The sequence below is a fragment of the Vidua chalybeata genome, chromosome 1 (assembly GCF_026979565.1).
Source record: "Vidua chalybeata isolate OUT-0048 chromosome 1, bVidCha1 merged haplotype, whole genome shotgun sequence".
NCBI lineage: Eukaryota > Metazoa > Chordata > Aves > Passeriformes > Viduidae > Vidua > Vidua chalybeata.
Window position 1 is genome coordinate 81,694,891 of NC_071530.1, and position 12,501 is coordinate 81,707,391.

Genomic DNA, 12,501 nt, shown 5'->3' on the forward strand with positions numbered 1-12,501 from the left:
AGTTGTACTGGCGCTGAGGCGCCCCTGCTCAGATCTGATGGAAAAGGAGCAGCCTCAGGTCATGTTTTTGTGAGCTACGGTGATTAAGGAATAAAAGGAAATAAAAAACCCAAACCCCAAGGACAAATATCTCAACCAGTTGCAACTTCTCAGCTGGCCCGGAGGGGGGAGCGCGGGGGAGGGCAGGGAGTAATGCGAGATCGCCCCAGCCCGGGGCAGCGCCGGCTGCGGGACGAGCCGCGCCGCGCACCGCATCGCCGGGGCCAGGCGGCCGCGGCTGCTCCGCCCCCGCGGCGGGGCGCTGGGTCCGGCCGCCGGGCGAGGCGCGCAGCTGCCGCGCCGCAAACTTGGTGGGAGCGAGCGGAGCACGGGCGGCTCGGCGGGGCTGCGGCCATGGCGGCGTGAGGCGGGGAGCGGGCATCAGCGCGGCGGCGGAACCCCCGCCCGCCCGCGGCGAGCAGCCCACGACGCCTCCAGGTAACGCCTGCCGGCCCCTCTTCTCTCCTCGCCGCAGCGGCGCTTTGGGAGCGCCGCGGGCGATGCGCGTTCCCGGCCGCCCTGTCTGTGAACGGGGCCGCCTCACTGGTCCTCCACTGGCTGCGCCCCGGTGTCCGCCGGGCGCCCCGGGGGGCTCCGGGGCCAGGCGGGCTGGGGTCCGGGCGGGAGCGACGCAGGGTGCCGGCAGGGGGAGCCGGCAGCGAGGCGGAGCGCCGCTGCCGCTGGGCTCCGGTGCCGGGGAGCGCTGCCGGCGCTCGGAGCCCGTCTCGGGCATTGCCCGGCCCCACCCCCGAAAGTCCACCGAGCCTTTCAGAACGGGCGGGCGTTCTCCCCATAGACGGTGCTGTTTACTCGGGACCAGAAAAAACAGACGGACAGGGAGCCGCATCTCCATAGGGGCCGGAACCTGGACCGCGGCTGCTCCGCGCAGTGGGACCCCCGCGCCGCTCTTGTCCTTGGAGTCGCGCCCGCGGGAGCGCGTTCTCGCCCAGGAGAGTGAGGTGCGTTGCTGTCGCTGAGCCCCGGCTGCGGAGAGGCAGCCGATGGCTCGGAAACGTTTCGGAGGGTTTTGTCACACTTCAGCAAGTGAAGTTTGCTCAGGCTCATCTTCTGGTGAGAGAAGAAGTGGCGTGAAAGGCACCGTCAGTTGTCTGAGAAACGTGGGTCTTCAGTAGGATGTTCGTGTAGTACGATTTGAAACCCCGATGTGCTTTTATTCTCGCTGTTTTATTTAACTGCACTATCTTCGGTCTTTGGCGTGACTGTATTTCGGCACTTTCTGAGTTGAGGAGTTAGAGTTTACCGTTCCACGATGCAGACGGAAGCACCTCAGTCAATTGTATACATATATCGTTCTGTGAGGGTTGTTTACCAGATAAATGACAACTATTAGGGTTTGTTGTATCATTCCAGATGCTGAGTCTGCATTGTAGATTGACACAACGGTAATCTGCCCGGGATTATTCCTGGGGGGCAGCTGTAGTGGGGGGAGCTGTCAGTGCATCTGCTCCCTCAGCAAACCGGACTATTGGCAGGAGAGGTCTGTGCATACAGGAACATGCAGCCTTGTGAAGATGGTTAGAATTTGCAAGATTATAGCTGTGAAAAACATTCTAAAACTAAAACATGGTGTTATAGTGACCAGGAGCCCTAAAGTAGTGCATCTGAAGGTCTTACTTTCTGAAAGCTGACTAATCACTCTTGGTTTGAATTTTGGTGTAAAAGCTTGATGTGATGCTAGCCCAACTAGAGTGATGTAGAGTAGATTTTTTTTTCATGTAGTGGACATTGCACTCAAATCCTATTTATACGAGTTTGAGCATTTCCTGATTGTTATATAAGGCTGATTCAGTTCAGTAAAGTTTGACTTAGAATTGTTGAACTTGCTGATGTCATATATGTAACACATAGTCAATCAAAAGTATATTGCTGCCTTGAAAGGTTGAGCTATGGCCTTTGCTACTTTGCTTAGTAGAGTGAAAGATGTTGGTAGATTTGTGGATTTTGTGCTGTGTTCCCACCTTCCTCTCCAGCAGGTACCAATAATATAACTTTATTACGTTTACTAATGAATTCATCTCATTTTCTCATTTTAATGCTGAACAGCTGTGTGGAGTCCTGCTGTGAACTAAGGTTTTGCTCTGGAGTGTGGCAGTTTACTTCTCTGTTCTTTTGAACTAAGTAATGTAAACAGTGGCTTCTGAGTTGTACTGCTTATTCCTTGGGATGTTGTTACAGATTTGTTTTGGTTGACAAAGCTGAAGGCATTAATATCTGAAGTGTCTCATTTCTTTTAATCTTTAACTAGTGCTGTTTTCATAAAATCCTTACAGGTAGTAGGAGTGCCTGTGCACTTTGTAATGATCCATAAACATGGTTGTAGCAGGTTTGTTGTACTCATTTCCTGCTGGGCAGAGATGCAGAGGGCGGTAACTGTATTGCTGCTGTTTTCAGAAGAAAGAGTTGTGTGGTCGTTTGCTTTTCACTTTCTTTTCCCCCAGCTACTTAGTGAAACCACGTGGATTCTGACTTCTGTTGATATAGTCTTGTACAAATACAGGATTTTCAGTGAATGAAGTTCATTACTTTTCAGGGAGTAGCTGTACACTACAGTCTGTGAACTACAGAAATACAACATAATTATCCTGCAAATTTTGGCTTTTGTGTTAGAGGTTGCATGCAGGAATTCAGCCAAGGGAGCAGCTAAGCTCCTGGGGTGAGCAGGAGCAGAGAGACCCGTTTCTGCCCTCTGGTCTGCAACAGCTTTATCAACAGTGTTGGCTGGGTCTGATTTCTGTGCTGTGGGACACGTAAGTGGATTGCTGATACTGCTATCAGTTGATAGTAGGTGTGTACTACCAGTACTATCTGTTGATAGTGGGGAGGAGGGTGTGTGAAATCTGGTACTGTGCTACTTCATGTAAAGCAGTATCATGTAATTGGTTAGTATGTTGTGATGATGGACTTCTGAATAGCAGTGAAATACGATTTAGCTTTAGATTTAACATCTGGTTTATAAAATTTTGATATGCTCTTGATGTTTGGTAATGTATGTTCTGAAGTTACTATGGCTCCTGAGATTAATTGCTATTGCCGTAATTATAGGAAGCAGCACTGAGGAGCTTCTCCTTTTCAGTAACGTCATTTTATGGAAATGTTTAATGGGCATTCTTGTCAATGCAGAGTTCTCCAAATTATTGTTAATCAGTCTGTTTTTTTTTTTATTATCATCCTTTTATCCTCTCTGGCATGTGTTTGCATTCCAATTTGGAAACAGTGTTAAGTTACAGCCTATATGTTCGTTCTCTCCTAATGTGTTTTGCAAAACTGTAGCTGCTTCCAAAGAATGACTTCTTGTGGTTTTTTTTTTTAATTTTGTTCTATTTTTGTCAAACACTATAAATATTTTTTAAACTGACCCTTTTGAGGTATGTTTGCCAGCTATTGGCGGTAGGCTGGATTTAATTTCCAGGCTGCAGTATTGCAGCTGTGACCCGTGAAAGGCAGGTGGCACTCTGCTATCTGCAGTTCTTTCAGACACCTGGGGAGTGCCACAGCCCGAGCTGTGCACTTCAGGTATGGTTTGCTGTTAAGTCTGTTGTTGCTAAAAAAAAAAAAAAAAAAGGTTGGGGCTTTTATTTTAGTTTTCTTTATAAATATGTGCTATGATTTCTTTAGGAAATTTGCCAGTTTGTATCTAACTATAGCACATTTGCTTAACATTTGTCAGGAAGGTAGCAAATGTAAACCAAGATAAAGATCCCCAAATTGCAGTCTAATTAGTGTCCTCTTGATTTTTTGCTGGAATGTATATTCTAAAGTATGAAGCACTCAAATCTTCTGTCATTTAGTGGATTTGTTCATGCATCTATTCTCAAATTTGTGTTTTCCCATGGGTACTTTGATGCAATCCAATTATCTGCTGCGTAGTATCAACTCTTTATCTGCATACATAAATATATTAATAAAATTAATCTGTTTGGGGAGATTGATTTTGGAAGAAATTTCCTGGTGTCCCAGTATATATTAGAAAGTCAGGCAACTCACAAAAAAGCTGATGTTTGTCAATGATAGCAGAAGACTCGGGTTGATACTTAGTCTGCACTGAGGCCTTTGCAATGAAACTCTTGAGTTTAACTCAACTGTTGAAACTTATCTTTTCAAATATTATCTTTTCTTTGCTAACAGTTTGAATGACTTGTTCAGAAAGTTTAAATGCTGTGTAGCATATTAGCTGTGCTATAATTTCCAGACTTACCTTCAATTAGCTTATCTGTTATGAAATTTCTTGCATGATAGACGTATAATACAGCTTTTCATTCCTTCTCCACTTTTTAAAATCAGGATATATCATTGAGCTCCAGTATACCTTAGAATTGTTGGATCTTAATTTCTGATAGAACTGGTCAATCTTTTAATGGTTACTGAACTCAGTAGTGGAGATTAGTTTCATTTAGGGGATGTTGATTGAGCAGCTCTGAATCTTTGGCATATAATATTCTGATTTTTTTAATCCCTTGCTAGATGAATAGCAACATGCACCCATTTTGCAGTATTTGTTTAGTTTAGGAGAAGCTCAGAGAAATTATAACTTTGAAAATACTGAAATGCAGACTTTGACTTTCCTCTCTCTCTCATACTAGGATATGTTCTTAGGCATTGCTAAATATATGTGATGAACAAATTAGAGCACATGTGATGGTTGCAGGATTGGCTTATAATGTGAATTGGGTGTGCTGAAGAAATGGGCTGTACTGTGATTTTCCCACTTCTTTTCCCCACCTCTCTCCAAATTTCAAAACTGAACTGCTGTCTTTTGTGTTATTGCCCTTCTGTGAATTGCTAGGCTAGTTGGAAGCCCAGAATGCTATTGAAATGTGCTTTCTTGTTAGACTTAGGTTTAACTGGGAATCAGGAATGCTTAATATAAGGTTAACTATAAGGCCTCTGTAGCTAGGAAGAGAATGTTTTAATAATTTGAGGCCCTGTTCTTCTGACCCACAGTAATCTTATTGCTGAATCAGTATTTTCTGTTATTGGTGAACTCTACAAAGGCATGAGAATAAGTATTTGTTTGTAGTTTTAAAAGTTATTAGGCAGTTGTTTTTCACTGTGTTTTCTTCAGCATACAGTCTCTTCAGAAATTCCCGTTGCCTTTTTCTTTTACTGTTTGTACATGTTTTTTCACTGTGTCATTTTAGTGACCTGCTTTCACTGGAAACCCACAAACATTTGCATTGGCAAATGTTTTGAAAGGCTCCCTGGGAGCATGGCTGAAATTACCTTCTTGTGGGAGAAAATGTATGGGATGAAACAATTTCTGTTGACCTTGTCTGATAGTGAAATCGCCAAGTACTTGAAGAAAAACTCCTGGCCTTGCCAATTACGGGAAGACAGGTTATGTGTATTGCTTTGTCTCTCTGTGTCTGGCAGAGTTTTAGGGTTTCTTTACTGAGTTGTAGTCAAAGCTGAAGACTGGAAAGAAATTATCCACAATCATTGGGCTGTTATGTACCTTAACATGAGTTCAGTTGCTGATGGTCTCTTCTCTTGATGGTCTCACTTGCTTTCTCATTCTGAACTTGCAATAGCGATATATGGTTGTTTTCTTGGTTTTTGTCATATAAACTGTGTGTGTAGTCCAAATTCTAGCTCCTTCTCATGCTCCAGTGCATGCTTTTCCTTGTTGCTTTTTAAAACTAAGCAATCATACTGAAATATCTAGGAGACAGTATATACACAAAATTGTTACTAGTGTCAGATGTTATATTATCCAGTGCTGCAAAATGGGACTCCTAGCTTAGGCAAAAGATGGGATTTCAGCTTTGGATAGTTTTCTGATAGTGCTCTTCAAGGTCTATCAGCCTGGGGTAGCCAAGAGCCTGATGACTCTGATGATCCTCATCAGTAGCTCTGATGCAGAAGCTGCTAAAGATGATGTTGGTACTGTTGTTGTCTGTTGTGCTTGTTTTCTGACCCTGTAAATCCATGTCCTGGCTCTCACTTGATAAAATACTTTAGAAAAACCCAGCCAAGCAGAGAACCCCCTTAATTCCTGTCAACTGTTAACAACTTCTCTTTGTGACCGTAACACCATGGTATGCCTGATTCCCGAAGGCAGGCAGATATAGATGGAGGATGCTGTGCCATCAGAGAGTCAGAGAGTGCTGTTGGAGTTTGTTGTCCTCCTTGGAAATTCTGTCAGACTGTGGCCTGCTGGGTCCTTTTAGTTGTGCCAGCATAGCTATTCATGTGGAACCACAGTGTAAACAGTATTCTGGAACTGATCCTCTTAACACTTTGCCTTTGAAGTACCCATGGCCACCAATCCCAGTAAGGCCCCACAGGCACTGGTCTCAGTGTAACTGCAGATGGTCACTATTGTCAGGTAAGGAAGGAGAGGAGGATTGTGTGTGCAGAATAAAATTCTGATTGGTACCTCAAATAGCAATGAAATGTGGAGGATTTTGCCTCAGTGTTTTAGAGTGCATCCAGACAGCTTTTTTTTAATATCAGCTTTATAACAGGCAGCAAGCTCTCTTGTGGAGGCTGTAAATGGACTGAGACACAGCTGCATGCCTGTCTTCACCAGCAGTCTAAACTTGCCTCCTGAGGAGTGTGGTACCTGAGCAGCAATGCCTCATTGCACTGCCCTTGAGTGTGTCAGAAGTGAGGAAATTCAGGGTAATAACCTGTTAAATACTGAAGTTCAGTCTTCCAGAGCTTATCTGCCAGACCTTACTCTACTGAAAAATGGTAATGGGTTCTGATACATGCTGTTGGAATTGATAGTAGAAAGCCACAAAACCCTTCTACATTTATGTGCCAGGAGCATGAGTTCATGTGTACAGCTCTAGAGACATGCAAGAGGTGAAGTTGGTGTTCATGGGAAGAAAAACTTCTCTTGATGTTTATGGGTAGAAGTCTGAAAATGCTGCTACCCTGGGCTCTGGAGACTTGTCTAACTGATGTAATTCTGTTGTCTTAGTTAGAGTTTACAGACTTGAATTGTCCCAAGAAAGTTGCTGGATTTTCCAGCTTACCTTCTGTTGCTTTCCTAAGCACATAGTGTCAGACTCTGCCTAAGCATCAGCTGCATCTTTAACATAGAAGGCAACCTAGAGAAGCCTGGGCATCATCCTTAAATGGCTAGTTACAAAAAAAAAAAACACAACAAAATGTGTAACTATCAACAACAGCAAAAAGAGCTCTAGAGCTGAATTGCTGTTCTTTTTACCATTGTTTTCTATTATTTTAAATTAAATTAATGGTCTGGGTAGGGGAACTTGATTTTTTATCCTCCAGTAGTCTTTATTTAAGTGAGTTTGCAAGTAGCTTTGATTAGAAAATTCCATTTTTGCTCACTTATCTATAACTGTCAGGGGAGATTGTTTTGCAAATTTATTTAATCTGAAGGCCAATGAGATCAGTATCGAATTTTGAAGAAAAATAATCTTGAAATAGAGGTAAACAATTCTGATATTTAACTTGAGTCTTTATATTTTTCTCTCAAACCCACAATCATAAAGTGCTCTTAAAATAACTTGAGCAAGCATGTTATTTTTCTTAGAGTACCCCTATGAACTCATTGCTGGCAGTGGCTATCTGCCTCTTGGGAAAAGGACACGTTAGTCTTTTTATAGGATGACTGTTGAGAAAGCTTGTCCTTCAGCTTCACTTGTAGAGCTGCTGTGTTGTAATTGTTTCTTTTTACCAAAAGGCTAAAAAAAGAATTAGTTTGCTGTAGAGACATATCACTAATATTTTAATAAGAGGAAATTTAAGACTTGTTTAACTGGAAATATAGGGAACTCCATTTGCTTTTGAGGAAAAAAATTATGTGCTTAACTTACCTTTCAGATTTACTGTGAACTCTGTATAAACCAGATCTCATTTATAATTGCATGTGTTTATTTTTGGGATTTAGCATTTCCCTTAAAAAATTTAAACAAGAGGTTGGGGATTTTTTTTTCCTGGTACTCTCATCAACTTTGATTTTTTTTTATAAGCCCCAAATTTCTAACAGTGCCAACACTGAAAATTTTGGAAATGGTATGCAAAGTAATTGGAGCAGTTGACACCAGGCCTGTTCCCAGCTCTGTGTACACACTTCAAAGATTTATCTGTAGCTGTAGATCTAGTCTAGAGAACCTGATTACAGATAAAACCTGAGGATCTAGAGACTTCTGGTTTTAACTAACAGCTTTCGTTTGCTCCTTGCCAAGTTGGTTGTTTTTCTTCTCTTGCCCCTTTCTACATTGTGAAAAGTGTTGCTTTATGATGTCTGGGTACCTTGTCTCCTTGAGTATTTGGGGGCTAAAACTTTCTAACCTTTGTAAGAGATTTTGCATGTGTTGAATGTTTTTGCTTCCACATAAAAACTTACTTTCTACAAATCAATCTTCATTTGAAGAATAGTGTTTCTGTGTTTGTATTAATATCTATAGATAGTTGATAATTGGAATGATCAGTCTTTGAAAAAAATTGTCTGTTCTTGAATTTCATTTGTGGTGTCTTTTAGGTACTTTAATGCCACCTTTCATCCCGAAATATTAAGAAGAGAAAAAACCTCAACCTTTGGCTTTATAATAGCATCTGGTTTTACTTTCATAATTGTATTACTTGTCCTAAAAACATTAATGTTGTGTGAACTGGAGTGCTTATAGGAGCCTTACTTTTGTGACTAAGTGGTAAGGATTTGAGTTAACAAGACTTGTTCAGGTTTACATGTCATATTGTGAATTTGGAAATGTTCTCTCAGGCAGTTGACTAGGGAGAAAGTGATGAGCAGAAGACAATCTCTTCAGCTTTAGCAATGACAGCTGGTATATAAACTAGTGGTTTCTTCTGAAATGTTTCATTTGGCTTCTTTTTGCCACAGCTGTTCCCAAGATTCACCATATAAACAGCATTTGGGCTTATAACTGTAGTCTTTATGTTGCAACCTGTGGAATATGTAAATTTTTCTTAAGAAAGAATGTTCATTGATGTTTCATCTTTCTATACTTTTAAGCTTAATCAACAAGAAGGGAGACGTAATCCATGAAACAGAGAGCAGCTAACAAGCAAGCTCTAAGTGATGTCCTGGTGTTAGAACAAATTACTTGTTGCTACAATTGCCTTGTTGAGGTTTAGGGCTGGACATGCTGCAGTGATCTCAGACCTAGGGGGAGTTTAACGAAGCTTGGGAAGAAGGATGTCCACCATTGATAGTGTACACACAGAATGCAGAATTTAAGGGCCACAAAGATATCTGTCAGAACTGCCAAGAATCCAACAAAGCCAACTTAGCATCTGTGCTGAAATCAGCTCTGTCTGGGTAAAGGGTAATTCTGGCAGGGGCAGATTGTGGCCACAAACTCACAGACTGCTGACCCAAGAAACCCTGCGACTCAAAAGAAGAGAAGCACTGAGCATGGGACTAATTAGCATGGGAAGCAAGAGAATCATTTACCAATAGAAGACAATTATCTTAATTAATAAGAGAACTATGTAACTTGTAGCCAATGAACACTAATTCCTTTGTTTGCTGAAATATATAAATAGTAAAAAGTTTCAGTAGTTAGCATGCTTGATTTGTGTAGTATCACTGAGCACCCAGGCTTGTGCAATATCTCCCTTGAGTGTGTAATTATTGGCTTGTTGCACACTGGGTAATGAATGCAATTTTTCTGGACAACACTTGCATATTGGTTCCAGGAATTCATCAACAGAGAAAGTTGTTGCATCAATTTTACATTATCCAGTTTTTCTGGGTGTATACCCAGGTGCTCAAAAATGAATGGAAGTATAGCATCCTTGCCCCAAGGCATCTGTGGATGGAATTGGTTTTGTCTGGCAAGATCACTCCCAGTGCATTCCACTGTAGCTCAGCATGGGAAGTGAAGGATGCAAGTCAATATGCAGAATCACTGAAATGGTAAGATACTTCTCATACTTCTGGCAGTAATATTTTCATACTTGCAGTCCTGTGGAAAAGATTTTGTAGACTCTGTGTTTAAATATAGTCTGTGAACTATGTTTTTTGTAAACCTTCTTTACTCGAAGTTCTACTTCAGTAAGTCCTGAAAGATTTACTGCTAACTCTTGCCAAGTTTCTAATGTTTCCAGACCTGTTGGAATGAGTCCAGAGGAGAGGAGAGCAGAGTTGGAGCACCTCTCCTGTGAGGACTGACTAAGAGGGTTGGAGGTGTTCAGCCTGGAGAAGAGAAGGCTTTGGGGAGACTGTGTGGCACCTCACAATACCTAAAAGGGGCCTACAAGAAAACTGAAGAGGGACTCTACAAGGACATGTAGTGACTGGACAAGAGGGAATGACCTTAAGCTAAAGGAGAGCAGATTTAGATTAGATATTAGGAAGAAATTCTCTACTGTGAGTGAGGGTGGTGAGGCACTGGACCAGATTGCCCAGAGAGGTTGTGAACTCCCAGTCCCTGGAGGTGTTCAAGACCAGTCTGGATGAGGCTCTGAGTAACCTGGTCTAGTGGAAGGTTCTCTGGCCATGGCAGGTGGTTTGGGACTAGATGATCTATCTGAAAGGAGGTTGTAGCAAGGAAGGGGTTGGCCTTTTGTCCCAGGCAACTAGCAACGGGACAAGAGGAAATGGTCTCAGGATGGGCCAGGGGAAGTTCAGGTCAGACATCCGGAAGGATTTCTTCACTGAAAGGGTGGTTAAGCATCAGAATGGGCTGTCCAGGGAAATGGTGGAGTCACATTTTCTGAAAGTGTTGAAGATGGGACTGGATGTGGCACTTAGTGCTGGCACTTAGTGCTGTGTTTAGTGGACAAGGGGGTGTTCCCCCTTGGAGTAAAGATTGGAGTAAATGACTTTGGAGGTATTTTCCAATCTTAATGATTCTGTGATCTTTAAGGTCCTTTCCACACCTAATCATTCCATGATTTAATTATTCTGATGTCATATGTAGTGTGGCATAAAGCAAGCTGGAGACACAAGCTAATTGCCTTCCTCTGGCATTTCTGTTACAGGCAGCTGCCAGTAACCTGTAGGTCACATGTTCTGTTCGCTCAAGGTTCTGACCCATCAAGGGAAAATGAAGTACAACACATACCTGAAGTAAAACAACAGCGTTGATAGTTGCTTTAGTCATGTGTGACAAATGTATATGAATTAAATGAACAATGTGCTAGACAGAACTCATTTGAGCAATAATTTCTGTGTAGAAATTGTTGGATGGGGCTCAGTGACCAAAATTATTCTAGTTAGATAACTAGTTCATAGTGATGTTCCCTCCTTACGGTAAAACTTATCTATAATTTAAAAGATTCGTATTAATAATAAAATGTATCTGTGACACTTGTAATTTTCTAAAGAACTCCTTGTAAACAGAATTTATAAATGCTTCCTGGTTTACTCTATCAATGGTCAAAATTAACCTCCCCTTACAGTTATTCCACATATTTGTAGGGGTGCTTGCTTGGGAGTAGACGTTTTATTCCCCTCTCTACACACATGCATTCACCACAGTTTTGCAGTCTGTTCTAGTTTGTCAAGCAGTGACACAGGCTAGATAATAGATAATAATATCTTCATTTGTATAGTGAAATTGCTGCTGTAGTATCCCACAAAGTAATAGTGGAAGGACAGAGAGGCCTTTCTGCTGGGAAGAACTTACCAGCGTCAATCCAGTGGTTAGTGCATAAGATCGTTCTGAAGACAATGTGAATTGAAACAGAGATCAGGACACTGTTCTGATAGTTGATAGTTCTATTTTGAGCCCCGAAGAGCTCATCTCTTTGAAGAACAAAGAAATATTGGTATCAAATATTGATTGTGTAATATCCAAAATTCATAAACTTCTTAACTTTATTCTGGCAAGCTGGACTGCAGGGATAAATGCAGCAACCTTTGCTGGAGAGTGAAAAAAAAGTTAATAAAAGAAATGTAATTTGAATTAATCTTTCATTATTAGTGGGATCTTTTAAAGGCAGGTGTGATTAAGTGATTTAACTGGATTCAGAAAATATAATTGAATCAGAAGAATTTTTGTAAATTATAAAGTTATGTTAATTTAGAGGAACCAGAAATGGACAGGCTAATTGGACTACACTAATGTACATAGACACTTTAGGTTTTAATATACTTTTCTGTAAGATGATGAGCACTTTTAAGTGCAAATGTTTCTCCATAGTTTGCCTCTGATTTGATGGTATATCTTGCCGTGCTCTTACTACAGGCTATGATTAAGTGTCTGTATTCTGTAAGATTTAAGTGCAGTTGTTATGTTTTAATTTCTAAATTTTTCAGGTTCTGCTGCCTCGAACTGCAGCTGTAGTTCTGAAAGTGGCATCAGTAGGTCATAATATGGTAATTCAGATAATGTATGTTGCTTTTGTAGGGTTCTTAATTAAACATTAGGTTGCTTAATGTTAATGAAGAGGGGTGGAATATTGAGGGTTGACATTTAGCACTACTTCATTAAAAAAAATTGGAAATAAAAGTTCTACACTATTTGTTATCTTCATTTTAGATTAGCAATGCTAATA

The 12,501-nt window shown here is 41.4% G+C and overlaps 1 protein-coding gene across 1 annotated transcript in view; it reads left to right on the top strand.

Annotated features, from left to right (window-relative positions):
* Positions 1 to 318: 318 nt before the first annotated feature.
* SEMA5A (semaphorin 5A) overlaps positions 319 to 12,501 on the top strand; it is a 312,339-nt gene continuing 300,156 nt past the window's right edge. The window contains exon 1 of the mRNA XM_053950747.1: positions 319 to 477. The gene's annotated coding sequence lies outside the window, so the exon portion shown is untranslated. The remainder of the gene's footprint in view (positions 478 to 12,501) is intronic.